The sequence below is a fragment of the Symphalangus syndactylus genome, chromosome 8, assembly GCF_028878055.3.
Source record: "Symphalangus syndactylus isolate Jambi chromosome 8, NHGRI_mSymSyn1-v2.1_pri, whole genome shotgun sequence".
Classification (NCBI taxonomy): Eukaryota; Metazoa; Chordata; class Mammalia; order Primates; family Hylobatidae; genus Symphalangus; species Symphalangus syndactylus.
In genome coordinates, this window is record NC_072430.2 from 51,698,473 (window position 1) to 51,715,697 (window position 17,225).

At 38.4% G+C, this 17,225-nt stretch overlaps 1 protein-coding gene and 1 long non-coding RNA gene across 51 annotated transcripts in view; one reads left to right on the top strand and one right to left on the bottom strand.

The window, feature by feature from the left end:
* Positions 1 to 17,225, bottom strand: part of FUT8 (fucosyltransferase 8) — a 464,407-nt gene that overhangs the window by 282,215 nt on the left and 164,967 nt on the right. For 46 of the 50 annotated variants that reach the window (XM_063644492.1, XM_063644471.1, XM_063644475.1 and 43 more), the window contains one exon: positions 2,070 to 2,167. The gene's annotated coding sequence lies outside the window, so the exon portion shown is untranslated. Of the gene's footprint in view, positions 1 to 2,069; positions 2,168 to 15,315; positions 15,454 to 17,225 lie in introns of all 50 variants that reach the window. The other 4 variants (XM_063644479.1, XM_063644461.1, XM_063644473.1 and 1 more) reach the window with 1 other exon arrangement.
* Positions 1 to 17,225, top strand: part of LOC129487761 (uncharacterized) — a 57,741-nt gene that overhangs the window by 10,104 nt on the left and 30,412 nt on the right. The window lies entirely within an intron of this gene.

The window sequence follows — 17,225 nt, forward strand, 5'->3', positions numbered from 1 at the left end:
CACTGTATTGTGAAACTCCTTGCTCTGTTCTGTTTCACTCTGACCACCAGTGCATGCAGCCCCTATCACATACCCACTGCTTGCTCAAATCAATCACAACCCTTTCATGTGAAATCTTTAGTGTTGTGAGCCCTTAAAAGGGACAGAAACTGTGCACTCGGGGAGCTCAGATTTTAAGGCAGTAGCTTGCCGATGCTCCCAGCTGAATAAAGCCCTTCCTTCTACAACTCGGTGTCTGAGAGGTTTTGTCTATGGCTTGTCCTGCTACACTACCACTATATTCAAGAAGGCTACCTAGTATCTCCAAAATCAGGGAACACCACAAGTTCCAAAAGATCCCCTTTCTAATAATTTTACATAATTTCTCTTCCTATACTCAAAATGACCATAAATTGCAAGTTTCTTCCCCTAGCCACAATGTCTGTTAAACTGTGTTCTCATTATGTTTTAATAACATTTTTAAAAAGAAACGCAACCATGGCCTAAAAGGCAATAGTTAAATCATCACAGCACTTTAACATTAGCAACAACAAAAAGTAATTTCTATTAGTAAAAAATATATGGGGTCAGGGGATGAAGAAAGGTTGATTAATGGGTACAAACATACACTTAGAAGAAATAAGACTTGGTGTTCAATAGATCAATAGGGTGATTATAGTTAACCTTACTTAGTTGACTGTACATTTCAAAATAGCTAGGGAAAAGAATAATTCAAATTTTCTTAATATAAAGAAAAAATGAATATTTAAGTTAATGGATATTCCAATTACCCTGATTTTATTACATAAAGGTATCAAATTATCACATGTACCCTGAAAATAAATATGTACATCTAATATGTATCAATGCAAAAAAAAAAAATTTTTTTTTTTTTTTTTTTTTTTTTTTTTTTTTTTTTTTTTTTTTTTGAGACAGTCTCGCTCTGTCACCAGGCTAGAGTGCAATGGCGTGATCTCGGCTCACAGCAACCTCTGCCTCCCGGGTTCAAGCGATTCTCCTGGCTCAGCCTCCCAAGTAGCTGGGACTACAGACGTGCGCCACCACACCCAGCTAATTTTTGTATTTTCAGTAGAGATGAGGTTTCACCATGTTGGCCAGGATGGTCTCAATCTCTTGACCTCATGATCTGCCCACCTCAGCCTCCCAAAGTGCTGGAATTACAGGTTTGTGCCACCACGTCCCACCAAATTTTTTAAAGAACATAGAATCACATTTTTTTTTTTTAATGTATGATTGCAGCAGTTTTATGATCATCAAAAACTAGAAACAGCCTAAATATTCATAAACAGGTAAATGAATAAACTAATTATGGTATATCCATAAAGTGGAACACTACTCAGCAATAAAAAAGAACAAACTACTGATACACAACTACTGATGCACACAGCAACATGAATACACCTCAAATATATTATTCTAAGTGAAAGAAGCCAGGATTTAAAAACTACATATTAGATGATTCCAATTAAATGTCATATTGGAAAATGCAAATTATAGCAATAGAAAGCAGATCAGTCATTGCTAGGGATTGAGGTATAAGGAGAGGTTAACTACAAATAGGCAACATGAGCAAATTTGGATGGTTCAGAGAATGTTTTAATTGTGGTGACATATATTTGTCAAAATTAATAGAATGAACACTAAAAATAAATAAAAATGTTAATGTAGGACTGAAATCTGGACAAGAATACCTTTAAAAGCCAGCTACTAAAAATGTCAGAAATGTTTAAGATGAGTTGCTTATTTTTAGCACCAAATATGCCACACAGTGATGCCAAAAGTTCAGTGTACCACATTCAACCACAACTTGTTTTATCCAGCCCCATAATTTAAAGTACAAAACTATTTAAAAGGAAGTAAAATATTTTCAATTTATGCAGTGAATATTGTATATAGTAGGCAGTAAGAAAATGTTTCTTAACTAATACACAATTCAACAGAGTTTAGACTGACTTGGCCTTTCTGCTTTACTGGTACATAACATGTAGCTTTAACCACAAAACTATCTATTTCTCAAAATATTAACATATAATTAGAACAGAGAAGTGCTGTCCACAAAATACACTAACCTGAATTTGTTCAGTTAGTCAACAAAGGCAATAAATCACTTTATCTTGAACAAAACGACCATTAGGGTCATGGATGTCCTCTGAGCAAAAGCAGCAACCTGAAACAAAATAAAAACATATGAAATTCAGCCCTACTCAAGCTTTAGTTAGCATTATTATATAATTTTTTAAATCCCTTTAACTTTTCCTTATGTAGCCAGTCATAACATGCAAATTCACTTATTTTGTACATTTTGACTTATTCTGTAAGTAGCACTTTCCAAATGTCAATAAAAAATGGGTTTTCATTTTGTAAATTATACCCAAACTCAGTAACACTCAGTGGCTTAATTTGCTTTATAGTGCAACTTAAAATAAGTTAGCGCTCATATAACTTGCTTTGTGAATATAAAATTCTTTAACTTTGTCTATCTTTTAACACAAAAGGCATTCAGAAGTGTACCTCTTTTCAGACCAAAGCTCAAAATCTTTTGTATTTCCCCTCGATTTTGTATGACACCTCGGTTAGCTCTATAACCTAGTTTCTTACTATCTTCTACACAAACTTCCACTAAAGCCAATTTAATTTTGCTTTCTTTCCATAGAACAATTTGTTTATTCTCAGCTGTCGCCCTGCAATACAACATTCCTTTTTTTAAAAAAAACAGGGATTTTTTTCTCCTTTATCAATCAATGCATATCCATCAACTTTCTCAAAATCCAGCCCCTCTATACCTCCCTGCCTGAGAGCTGACATAATCATTCTATACTCCATTAATCTTCACTAGAATATTTTGCTACCTTATACATGCACCATCTCATGCAGTCTTTTGATCAGGGACCCTTCTCCTACTTCATTTGTTGCTGCCTCTCCCTCATCCAGTATCATGTTTGGCACACAGCAATCAATATGATTAACTGAAAAGTGAAATGGCCTTAATAAAGATTCGCATATCAAACGTTCAGAGTGTGTAGTATGTGCAAGTCACCAAGTACAAAAACCCAAGAACAGTACAAAGACACAATACGTTCTATAGAAATGTGTCTTTCTGCCACTCGCTTTACTCTTATGTCAACAACATGAGATTTTTCTCTGATTGACATTATTAATTGTGAGAAGCAGTTTTTCTCCAATGACATCAAAGTCTACCGAAAACAATTTTAGGCAATTACAACTAATATAAAATATCACTAACTTAAACTCCTCCCACCACAAAGGTAATACAACTATTTTCTTTTTTTTAAAGATTTTAAAATTTATTTTGTTTTACTTTATTGCAGAGACTGGGTCTTGCTATGTTGCCCCGACTGGTATCAAACTCCTGGGCTCAAGTAATCCTCGTGCCTCAGCCTCTCAAAGTGCTGGGATTGCAAATATGAGCCACCATGCCCAGCCTGTATAATGCTTTATTATTTACATTATCTCATACATCTATCTGAAGAAAACATAGTCAACTACTCCCAAAGCCCATAAACGTACAATTACTAAATAGCCATCAAGTCTAAAATCAGCAAAGGTTTATTGTAATTCTTTCCTGTAACTTCACCCAAAAGTCTTTGCCAAACTCCGCAATAATCCAATAGTGTGAAATGTATGCTTCCAGCCATTATGGAATAACTGGTAACAGATTTACCCTCAGATGGTAAGCAACTGCAAAACCAGACAAAATACATGACAGTTTCCAGACAGTGAACAACAATTAGTGTAGATCTGTGTTCCCTGAAACAAGAAAACAAACTAGATAAGTAAGGCTTATGACCACCCTGGCTTTCCACCTAGAGACATGTTCTAGACACCATTGCCAACAGGGAAATTCAAAGCAGAATACAGCAGTCTTGCTAACTTGAAAAGAACGGAATTTGGAACAGTGGAGGTGGCAAGAATTACTAGAATAATATACCAGAAAGGAGAAACTTAAGCAGAAAAAAGCTACAGATATGTACATTGGGGTCCACTTGAGTCATCAACTAAATACTAATCTACACATGCTTAGGGTGAAGTTCCATAAAGTCAGACAAAAAACATCCACCAGGAGCTATAATATGAACAACTCCGGGTTGACACTGAGCTCGGAGACATCTGAGTTCCATCCAGCCACAGTTGAGACATCTCTTTACACTCTAGGCCATAGGTACAGACCTCAGGAGGGCTAAATTTGCCCTAGAATAAAGATTACTCTACAATGATCCCAATAGAGCTTAAAAACAAGCCATGAAAGGACAATCTGATCCTCAATTTAACATCTGTAACCAACAGCCAGAATGGAAAAGTCTCATAATTCATGAAGCATAAAATATTCAGAAGGGTTTTGCCTCAGTAGTGGGGAAAATTAAATTAAGTGGTTACACTTAACAAAGATTAAAAGCAATATCTAAAAGTTAAAAAACACTTTCAAAGAACTTCAGTACAGACCAGGAAAAAGTTCAAAAATATCTGCAGGCACCGAGGCTGGTGGTACGCACCTATAGTCCCAACTACTCGGGAGACTGCAACAGGAGGATCACTTGAGCCCAAGAGTTCAATACTGCCATGAGCTATGCTCATGCTACTGCACTATTGCCCAAGTAACAGAGCAAGAACCCATCTCTTAAAAAAAAAAAGAATATAGGAATACAAAAATGTCCAGCACCCAACAAGGCACAATTTACAATGTCTTATTTTACATGCCTGATATGCATCAATTAATTAACAAGCAGGTTAAACAAAACTAAGGCAAGAAAATAGAGCCAGAAGGAGAGCTATCAATCAATCAAAACCAATCCAGAAATCACAGAGTTGATAGAATTAGGAGACTAGGACATTAAAAGTTATTATATATCTGTTCCATATGTACTAAAAGCCAGAAGAAAGGTTAAGTATATTAAGACACAGACAAAGAAGACCCAAGTTGAACATCTAGAAATAAAAACTAGAACGTTGGAAGTCCTCTACCTGACACACCTATTGAATTATGAAGTTTTTTTGTCTGATGGATTCAGGCCCTACTCCTAGCCATGTGTGAGCTCTAATATTGTATTATTCCCTCAATTCCTTTTTGGTGGTTCTTCCACAGCTTCCCGTAGTTTCCTAACAGGCATGTATTGATCAGTAGTCAATTGAATTCTTGAAAGGAATTTCTACAGATATGTGAAGTTCTGTCTCTTGCAGCTTTCTCCTCTCTCATGCTCTACCTTGTGAACTCTAGCTGCCTTGGCCCCCCAATCTCCCAGCTAGCTCTACCTCTTCAATACAGAGAAATCTCTACGCTCCTCCTGGGTTCCACTGCTTTGTTCCATCCCTATAAACCCTCTCTAGGTGGGAGCTAGAGCAACCACATGATCTCGCCTAATTTGTTTCCCATCCCTTGGGGATCAATGTCTTTTGCTGCTTGATGGCAAATGTCTTGAGAACTGTTGTTTCATTATTTCATCCCATTCTTTAGTTGTCTTAAGTGGAAAGACCATCCCTATTAGTCCATCTAACCTGGAAGCACTGTATTTTAAAGGGAGACTATGAACTTAATTAACTTTGTGACAGCACTGAATGCTGAAATTTTCTAAAAATTAGATGTATTCAATAAATACCACTTATATGTCAACAAGTTATCCTAAAGCAAAGAAGCATAAATAGGATCTAAGAATGAGAAGGAACTCATATGAAAAGAAAATATTACCATATGAGAAACTAAAGGTATTTAAGAAATGCATATTATTGACAGTAACGGGGGACAGAGAAATTCTAGGCAGAAAATGGCGGGTCCCCAGCAAAACCTCACCCTCAAGCCAAAAAGCCTGAAACCGTGGCCCAAAGTGAGAACTTATAACCCTGTTTTCCGGCTCAAATGTTGCCTTTTCCTAAACCACCCATGGCTCTGCCCCATCCCATCCTGTGCCTGTAAAAACCCCAGACTCGGCTGGTAGACAAGACTATGGCTAGATATTGGAGAGAGGCGGCTTGACTTCAGAAGGACAGCTTGATGGCATTACTACAGAGAAGAATCTTGCCAGAGATGGCCGAACTTCCCAGGGGAAGGTTACCTACCCACCCTGTCCCCTTTTCAGCTTCCATTTCCACTGAGAGATCTTTTCATTTGCAATAAAATCCCCTGCTTTTACCATCCTTCAATTCATTCATGCAACCTCATTTTTCCTGGGCGCCAGACAAGAGCTCAGGAGCCACAAGTGTGGATACAAAAGGCTTTCACACTGGCCCTTTGCCCTCACTGGCAGAGGGCAGCCACTTCACCAAAAAAAGGCAAAGGGTCCACTGAGCTGTTAACACTTAAGCTGTCCACAGACAGCAGAGCTAAAAGAGCACTGTAACACAACCTCTGGGGCTTCAATAGTTGCAGGCACCCGCTCCTGGACACTGCTGTGGGGCCTGCAGAGAGTTCACTCCCGCTGTGACTAAAGCATCTGGCCAGTTCCGGCACCCACTCATACGCGCACTCCCTCCTGCGAGGGATAGAACGCAGCAGTGGGTCCGAGTGAATGGAGGTTGAGTCCTCTGGCGCCAAAGCAGCCGGCTGGTTTCAGCATTCATTCACTCCAATTCCCACACCCGTTCACTTGTGCACTCCCTTCCACAAGGAGTTAAGAGTGGTGGGCTGGGGCCAGGCACGGTGGCTCACGCCTGTAATCCCAGCACTTTGGGAGGCTGAGGGAGGCGGATCACAAGGCCAGGAGATCGAGACCATCCTGGCTAACACGGTGAAACCCCGTCTCTACTAAAAATACAAAAAATTAGCGGGGGGTGGTGGCGGGCGCCTGTAGTCCCAGCTACTCGGGAGGCTGAGGCAGGAGAATGGCGTGAACCCAGGATGCGGAGCTTGCAGTGAGCGCCACTGCACTCCAGCCTGGCCGACAGAGCGAGACTCCATCACAAAAAAAAAAAAAAAAAAAGGTGGTGGGCTGGGTAAACGAGGCACCCCTGTTGCGAGTCCCACAAACGAGTCAGGGAAATATCCTGCTTCATTATGTAATAGAAAAAAATGATTAACCATGAAAGTTTACTTTCATGATAGGTGAATATCAACAGCATCCAAAGAATAAACAATATCTAGTAATCAGCAATAATAAAAATCCAATGTAAGAAAAACCCCATTTTAGAAAAGATACAAACTGAAAGATTTCTCTGAGAAAAGGAAATATACCTGAAAAGATACAACCAAGAGTGCAGCATATAATATCATATCCACGTCAAATATATGGAAGAAATTATTCACTTAACAAGAAATGCTATACTTGCTTATCATTAGTGGCACTAGAATTCAGTCGAACGTTACAAGATCTGCTGTAGACTAACTGAACATGAACATAATAAAGGAAGAGAAGTAAAACGATAAGTAGAAGTCTTCAGGAGAAACAGAATACCTATAGAACTAAATAAACATCTTATCTCCATGATGGAAAAAAGAAAGCATAAAGAAAAATGTTAGATTTTAAAATAAAGAAGTATAAAAAAAGAGGCTAGGAATCACAGGTTTTATTTTCAATCTGTAATGTTGAACAGAGTCAGTCATTTTTACCCACACCGTTAGGAAGAAAGAAGACTGTGAGCTAAACTGAAGGTACCCTAGGTGAGGAAAGAAAAACAGCAAATGGCCCATTGAGTCTCATCTTCAAAGAATTACATCTCCTTCTAAAAAAGGAAACCACACACACATGCATACATATACACACAAAATCACATATGAAATGAAGAAGAAACCAAAGTCATGGGAAAACATGTTTAACAGATGACAAAAATAAACTCTATCAGTGGTGAAACTGGTCATTTTTAAGAAAAAGAGAAAAGTACTGTGTCGATAATAAAAGGGCTATTTACCCATAAAAAGTGAAAGCTATAAACATGTCTTAAAAGCTAAGTATGACTCAGGCACTACTGAGTCTTGTAACACTGATGGTCCTAAGGCCATTCTAGGTTTCCTCAAAGCTGGACTTCAAACAGAGATGCTTCAACCAAGTGAGCTTTCCACAGTGAAATAGGGTAAGGCAGGGGTGGCAACAGCCTAGAAGAAGCTGCTCACTATGAAGAATTTTACTATTGAAAATTTATCAACCTAAATATAGTATGGGGTATGCTGCTCATGGCTAAGGTAAAAAAGCAGTAAGGCAGGACCTCAATGTCTTCTAGCTATGGGCCAATGTTAAGAGAGAAAACACAAGAAGGATGAAAGCCTCAGAGGAGAAAAACACACTGACAATGGTATATGGTTTCCTTCCTTCTCCTTTCTCTGTAGTGTTGATATTGATATTCTAAGTGACTCTAGTATATCAATGGAAGCTGCATTCTTTCTGTTTTGGCAAAAAGAAAAATAGTTAAAGTAGGTGATACATACTAACAAAAACTAGAGACTAAAATGGAGTCTAGGAATAAATGAAAAAAACGAAAAAGTCTGTTTTGTCCGCTATTTCAACAAAAACGAATTCATCATTGTAAGACTGTCAAAGTCATATTTATTGGTAAGCAAATGTTTCCTATAATTATTCTGACAATTAACATTACTTTACAGTAAAATAAGTTATAACTAATTTATTCACTACCCCCCTTCCTTTGGTGAAGTTGTCTACATCATCAACATAAACTAGTACTAAATCAACTATATTAAATTTTGTCTAGTTTCTTACCAATTAAAAGGATCTATTTATTTATTCATAATGGTCTAGGTAAATCTGTCCTAAATTTGTAAGTTCTGTTTGACATTACAAAATCAATTCCCTTGTTTTCTTCCTCCTTCTCAAACCAGGCTAATATGCCAAAAATCACTAAAACAATTTAAGTGATTTCTGTCATCTTTAATTCATAAATTCATTCATATAAATAGCGGTGTAAAATCACCTAAAATAAAAAATAATCTGAAAATTTTAAAGGAAAATCATATCAGTATCTATTACAGTCAAGATGCTTTTATAGTCATTATCCTTTCAGTTAGTCTGAATTAAGAAGGCAAAATACCAAAATTTCTGTTACAATACCATCACTCTTTCTAAATTCCCATGGGACGCAGTTTGAATTTCTAAATCCTTTTCAACTTCCTGTACATTGTAACTGGTTATTTTTCCCACCCCATCCCCAAAAGATTGGGCACACCATGAGAACAGAGCCTGTGTCTATTCACCTTTATATCCCTTAGTGGTTTCTAGCACACTACCTTAACACATATTATATTTAATATTTTCTACTCACCAATATCCCTACTTATCTCACAAAGATATTGCAAGGACCAAATAGTACAATATTTATGAGAGTACTGTGCTTAAAATATTGTGCAGGTATCAGATGTATTTTATTTCATTATTGTCTATGATTATTCTAAATCTTAGCTGGCAAGTAGCAATATGCTATAGGGAATGAGAACAGAACAAACGATCCTCCTGATAAGCATGAGCCTGATGGTGGCTCCATTGCCTCCTTTATTCCGCCCCCCATTCTATAGGTTCTAGACCCACTTACTCATGACCAAAGCTTTCCTCACCCCCCGCCCACATCATCCCAGCACTCTTCACCACACCACAAACATCATCTGGCGTTTTTATGGTTTCTAGTACCAGCTCCACTTCCAGCTCCCAATCTATAGTTCATAACCATTGGATATTTTGGCTACTATCTCTAAGCTATCTCTTACTGGGTAAGATAAAGAGGTAGAATCAACAGGTCAGGGGTCTTATGACCTAACATGATCCCTGTGATACTGAATAAATCATGTCTGTTTCTGTGCCTTTATAAAAATGCCAATATAAATATGTCACACTGCCTTAGCTGCACTAATTTAGGTAGGATATGAGGAGCCCAGGATCTGGTTATCGTGCCTTTCAAGAAACACATTCTGGCATTGAGAAACTAATCATGAAATAGAAACAAAGAGGCTTGGTACTAGTCCCAGCTCTAAACAGCAATTTACTGTGTGATCTCAGAAATAACATATCATTATCCCTAGACTTCTAGATATTCTCCTATAATGAAGGAATTGGAATAAATTTTAAAGGTCTCCTCCAGATCTAAAATTCTGAGATGAAAAGCCTATACTGCCATCTTCCAGGGGCCATTAGAATTTTCCAGCTTGTATTTCAATTGACCTTACCACTTGCTACTAAACATGCCAAAAACATGCTAATAATTCAACCAGACAAGATACCACTTGAAAAAATGTATGTATTTGAAAAAATGGTATCTTGTCTGGTTGAAGAAAAAAAATTTTTAGAAGAAAAAATTTTTTTAATCTTTTAATTTAATCTTTTGTCAAAACATTCCTTTCCAATCCAAACAGTCCTTTTCCTTCATTACTATAAAATAAAGGTATTTTCCTATAACTCTTCAAAATAAAATGTACAATGATTACACTGCGCCTTGATTTACTGGAAACTAAAAAAATGCAGCTTATATTCACCAAGTTTAGTAACAAACTCAAACAAAATTTACTTTCTTTGGGGTTTTTTTTTTTTTTTTTTGAGACAGAGTCTCATTCACTGTCACCCAGGCTGTAGTGCAGTGTGGGACATCAGCTCACTGCAACCTCTGCCTCCCAGGAGCAAGCGACTCTTTTGCCTCAGCCTCCTAAGTAGCTGGGATTACAGGCATGCACCACCATGCCCTGCTAATTTTTTGTATTTTTAGTAGAGACCAGATTTCACCATTCAGAAGGGAAAAACATGAAAAAAAAAAAATAAAGAAAGGTTACAAGATTTATAGGATAGCATAGAGAAAATTTTCAGATTATAAGAGTTGAAGAAAGAGAAGAGACAGACAAAGGGGCAGAATGTTTATTTAAATAAACAATAGCAGAGTCAGGTGTGGTGGTATGTGCCTGTAGTCCCAGTTACTCAGGAAGCTGAGGCTGGAGGATTGCTTGAGCACAGGAGTTCAAGTCCAGTTTGGGCAACATAGCAAAACTCTGCCTGAAAAGTAAGGAAAGGAAAGGGCAACAGAGAAAGACCTTGTCTTAACAAAAAAAAAAGAAAGAGGATGAGGGGCAGGCTCCCACTTGTCAAAGATGTAACAACAATTTGAGCTTCATTAAGCATATTAATTGCAATGAATGAAAATCTAAACATGTTAAAAAAAAAAAAAAGCCCTAAAACATCTTCACAGGTTTAGATGTAACAATTTCAGTATCTGTTGAAAACTGGTAAATAAAAATAAAGAATCAAGTATTTATCCTGGCTTTCCTTGTGAATTATACTATTTAATAACCAAACAGTGATGAAGAGAATATTCTATGGAAGTATGCTAAGTAATTAAAAAGAAATAATTTAGAATATCACTATCACTATTTTGCAACCTCCAATGAATTAATCCACCTAAGTAGTATCAATGGCTGCTAACGTCACAAAGAGAGTCATCCAAATAGCCAAGTGCCTTCTGATGACATACTTCCTATTGCCTTGCCAAAGGGATCACACCTAATTAGGATCAAGCCTCTGAATCCAGCTGAAAATCTACAGGGCATACAGAGAACAGAGGAAAGTGTTAAACTGCACTATTAGTATGCAATCAGCAGAATGCAAACTGTGGGAAACTCTACAAGGCAAACAGCCCAGGGTTCAATAGCTAACTTGTAAGAAAAAGAGACAGATGAGAGGGGGGATCTGTAGATGAAAAGGCTTAAAAGACATATCAAATTCAAAAAATATATATATATATATGTAGTATTACAGTGTCTAAGGATATAGTATCACTTGGATGATAAAACCAATGAACAGCATTATTTCAATAAATAATAGTTGTTACCTATTTAAAAATGTGAAGTTGTACTAGGTGACCATCCCAATTCTTTGCACATGATTATAGTGCTAATTATTTTAATATGAAAGGTTTTCTAGCTGGGCACAGTCGCTCACACCTGTAATCCCAACACTTTGGGAAGCCAAGGCAGGAGGATCACCTGAGCCTAGGAGTTCAAAGCAGCCTGGACAACATAGTGAGACTCTTTTTCTACTTTTTAAAAAATAAAAAATAAAGGTTTTCTGTGCGTCAGTCACTTTTCATACAAATCCTTGAGACTTGAAAAAAATCTAATAGAGAAAACATTAGAGAGTATTTATATAAGTTTATTTGACCAGTAGTTAGACCAAATGCCTTATAAAGTAGACACACATTCAGTTTCTTTGTATGTCTTCCATTTTATTTCTTAAGTTAACATACAGTAAAACAGACTTTTGGGAGGAAGTAGGAGTATACAGCTCTATGAATTTCAACACATGTATATCCATACTCAGGATACAGAACAGTTCTATCACCCCAAAAATTCCCTCATGCTATCTCTCCATAGTCACACACCCTCCCCACCCATAACCCCAGGTATCTTAGTCCATTTTGTGATGCCATAACAGAATACCTGAGAGAGGGTAATTTATAAACAACAGAAATTTGTTTCTCACAGCTCTGGAGGCTGGTAAGTCCAAGATCAAGGCGCCAGCATTGGTGAGGATCTTTCTGGCTGTAAACACTCATGGTGAAAGGTGGAGGACAAAAGGAAACAAATGTTACATCCTCACATGGCAGAAAAGCAGAAGAGAGCAAGCCCTTTTTATTCTTTTATTTATTTATGAGACGGAGTTTCGCTCTGTCTCCCAGGCTGTAGTGCAGTTAGTGCAGTGGCGTGATCTCGGCTCACTGCATCCTCTGCTTCCCGGGTCTAAGCAATTCTCTGCCTCAGCCTCCCGAGTAGCTGGGATTACAAGTACCCACCACCACGCCCATCTAATTTTTTTTGTATTTTTAGTAGAGACAGGGTTTCACCATCTTGGCCAGGTTGATCTTGAACTCCTGACCTCATGATCCACCCACCTCAGCCTCTCAAAGTGCTGGGATTACAGGCGTGAGCCACCATGCCCAGCCACAAGCCCTTTTTATAACAACATTAATCCATTTGTGAGGGCTCCCCCATATGAACCAATACACACACCTTCCATTGGGCCCCCCTCCCAACACTGTTGCATTGGTAATTAAGTTTCAACATGAATTTTCAGAGGGGACAAAAACATTCAAACTATAGCACTGGATAACCAGTACACATTCTCTATCATTACAGTTTTATATTTTTGAAAATATTATGTAAATGGAATCAGGAGACTAGCTTTTTTAAAAAAGTATAATGTCTTCAAGATTCCTCCAAATTGCTACGCCACACTATCAACAGTTCATTCCTTTTTATAATTGGTACATAATCCATTGTATGATGTACCATAGTTTGTCCATTCACACATTAATATTTGTCTGTTTGTACATTACCATTTGGGTTGTTTCCAGTTTTTGGCAATTATGAACAGAGCATTACGGGTTTTTGCAGGAACATGTTTCATTTCCTTGGGTAAATACTTAGGAGTGGAACTGCCAGCTCATATGGTAACTTTATAAGAAACCACCAAATTGTTCTCTGAAGTAGCTGTATACTTTTTTGTATTTCCATCTGCAAGGCAGGAGAGTTCTAGTCGCTCTATATCTCTGTCAGCTTGCTATTGTCTAGGTTTGTTGGTTTGTTTTTGTTTTGCTTTTCTAATAGGTAAGTAATGGTATCTCGTGATTTCCACTTGCATTTCCTACTGGCTAAATAGGTTTATGTACTCAGTTTTTTAAAAGAAATATTACATTTAACTCTACTTGTCAAAGGATTATGTTTACTATTTAGCACCCAGTCTGTTAATGAAATGAAATGCTTTTATAAACTAAACTAAGCTTGATGTCTTTTCAGAACCAGGTACAACATTAAGAGTTTCAAAGTGGCTTCTCAAGCAGTAAGAGAAAGTTTACGCAAATATTTTCAATTTGTTTTACTAAATTAAAATTTTTAATAAATTTTTAGTAAAAACTTATTGAAAACATTAAAAAGCTTGTCAAGTTACTTCTCATCTTTCCAAAAGCCGTTTCTACAAAATAACATAAGTGTAACATTGTCAATTCGCACTTCTTTAAAGCTTATTTTGTGTTAACTCTGCTAAACCCTAAGCATACCAATATTAAGTCAAATGACTCTGAACTCAAGGAGTTTATATTACTCAGGATTTTTGAAAATTAACTACTTTTTGGGGTGTTTTGTCTTTTTTTTTATTATTATTCAAGGTCCTGCTCTGTTGCCTAGGCTGGAGAGCAGTGGCACAATCATGGCTCACTGCAGCCTCAACTTCCTCGGCTCAAGCAATCTTCTTGTCTTAGTTTCCCAAGCAGCTGGGACCACAAGCACACACCACCACACCCAGCTAATTTTTAAATTTTCTGTAGAGATGGGATCTTGCTATGTTGCCCAGGCTGGTCTCAAACTCCTGGCCTCAAGTAATCCTACTGCCTCAGCCTCCCAAAGTGCTGGGATCATAGGTGTAAGCCACTGCACCCAGCCTTGATTTTCAAAACTCTTCTTTTTTTTTTTTTGAGACGGAGTCTCGCTCTGTTGCCCAGGCTGGAGTGCAGTGGCGCAGTCTCGGCTCACTGCAAGCTCCGCCTCCCGGGTTCACAACATTCTCCTGCCTCAGCCTCCCAAGTAGCTGGGACCACAGGTGCGCACCACCATGCCCAGCTAATTTTTTGTATTTTTAGTAAAGACAGGGTTTCACCGTGTTAGCCAGGATGGTCTCGATCTCCCAACCTCATGATCCGCCCATCTCGGCCTCCCAAAGTGCTGGGATTACAGGCGTGAGCCACCACACCCGCCCCAAAACTCTTCATTTTTTAAAACAGTTTCGGGTTTACAGAAACATTCTGAAGATAATACAGTGAGTTTCCATATACTACTCCTCTATCCGGTTTTCCCTATTATTAACATCTTATATTAGTATGGTACATTTTCTATACTTAATGAATACTGATATATTCACTAAAGCCCATAGTTTTAAGTTCCTCCTGTCTGTGACAGTTTTATAGATTTCCCTGTTTCTGATGACCAGTTTTATGGTGCACTAGTCAGGTTTCCTTGTAGGATGCCCCTCTATACTGTATTCTTAATTTTTTTTTTTTTTAATGAGATGGGGTCTCACTCTGTCACCCAGGCTGGAGTGCAGCTGGCCCAACTTGGCTCACTGCAAACTGCCTCCCGGGCTCAAGCAATCCTCTCATCTCAGCCTCTCAAGTAGCTGGGATCACAGGCATGTACCACCATGCCCAACTAACTTTTTGTATTTTTGGTAAAGACAGAATTTCACCTGTTGCCCAGGCTGGTCTTAAACTCCTAAGCTCAAGTAATCCACCTGCCTCGGCCTCCCCAAGTGCTGGGATTACAGGTGTGAGCCACCACACCCGGCCTATACTGTATGTATGTATGTATGTATGTATGTATGTATTTATGACGGTCAGTACCTCAAATGTTTGTGTCCTCAAATGTCCACCCTTGGCCGGGCGTGGTGGCTCACTCCTGTAATCCCAGCACTTTGAGAGGCTGAAGCAGGCGGATCACGAGGTCAAGAGATTGAGACCATCCTGGCCAACATGTCTCTACTAAAAATACAAAATACAAAAATTGGCTGGGTGTGGTGGCACATGCTTGTAATCCCAGCTACTCGGGAGGCTGAGGCAGGAGAATCACTTGAACCCGGGAGGTGGAGATTGCAGTGAGCCAAGATCGCGCCACTGCACTCCAGCCTGGCAACACAGCAAGACTCAGTCTCAAAAAAAAAAAAAAAAAAAAAAAGTCCACCCTTAGCTGTTTCTGTTTTGCTCTGGATTCATGCTTCTCAATCTGGATGCATCTAAGAATTATCTAGGGAGCCCTTTGAAAACCCAGATTAAATCCCCTTAAATCTGAGTAAACATAGGTGGGAACTGAACAATGAGAACAACTGGACACCGGGTGGGGAGCATCACACACCGGGGCCCGTCGTGGGGTTGGGGTAGGGGGGAGGGATAGCATTAGGAGATATACCTAATGTAAATGATGAGTTAATGAGTGCAGCACACCAACATGGCACATGTATACATATGTAACAAACCTGCACGTTGTGCACATGTACCCTAGAACTTAAAGTATAATTAAAAAAAAAAAAACTGAGTAAATACAAACTGATTTTTTTTTTTTTTTTTTTTGAGATGGAATCTCACTCTGTCACCCAGGCTGGAGTACAGTGGCACGATCTCAGCTTACTGCAACCTCTGCCTCCTGGATTCAGGCAATTCTTATGCTTCAGCCTCCCAAGTAGCTGGGATTACAGACATGTGCCACCACACTCGGCAAATTTTTTTTTTTTTTTGTATTTTTAGTAGAGATGGGGTTTCACCATGGTGGCCAGGCTGGTCTTGAACTCCCAACCTCAGGTGATCCACCTGCCTTGACCTCCCAAAGTGCTGGGATTAAAGGTGTAAACTACCATGCCCAGACCTGTACTCATTTTTAAACATAAAATAATTTACCTACTAAACAAATCTCATTGTGAACGAAAGCTTGGTTCAAATTTTTTTTTTTTTTTTTTTTTTTTTTTTTTTTGAGACGGAGTCTCGCTCTGTCGCCCAGGCTGGAGTGCAGTGGCGCCCTCTCGGCTCACTGCAAGCTCCGCCTCCCGGGTTCACGCCATTCTCCTGCCTCAGCCTCTCCGAGTAGCTGGGACTACAGGCGCCCGCCACTACGCCCGGCTAATTTTTTTGTATTTTTAGTAGAGACGGGGTTTCACCGTGGTCTCGATCTCCTGACCTCGTGATCCGCCCGCCTCGGCCTCCCAAAGTGCTGCAAATTTTTTAATAATTATCAACATACACGTATACTTCTCTAAAATTTGTGAAAACAGAAAATGGTCACTATTCTAAGGTTCAATACTACGAATTACAATTAAACTGACATCTGTATTTCAACAACCCTAATCTCTTCAAACTCCACAAACATCCTCTACAGTAGGTCTCCATATATCAAGTAGGGAAAGAAATTCTAAAAGTTACAAAGAAATTAAAAGTTACCTGCCCCTCTTTAAAAACATATGTATCTTTCCACTTACCCTTCCTAGTTATCTAAATAAGAAATTAACTACTAAAAAAAATCTGTGTAAAATATACTTCAAAATAACGAGCTTATATTCATTCATTTTTTTCCTCTTTTAAGTGGCAGACATAGTTTTGAGTATAAAATGTAGCTCTAGTTTTGCTAGCTTGAATCTAAATTCTAATTCCACAGTTATAAATTGTTGCAGAGGTAAGGAAGTTTCTACTCAGCCTCATTTAGGTGAAGGGTACTTCTCATTTACAATAATTGAGATAACTGGACTATGCTTTAGCTTTTCCCTAAT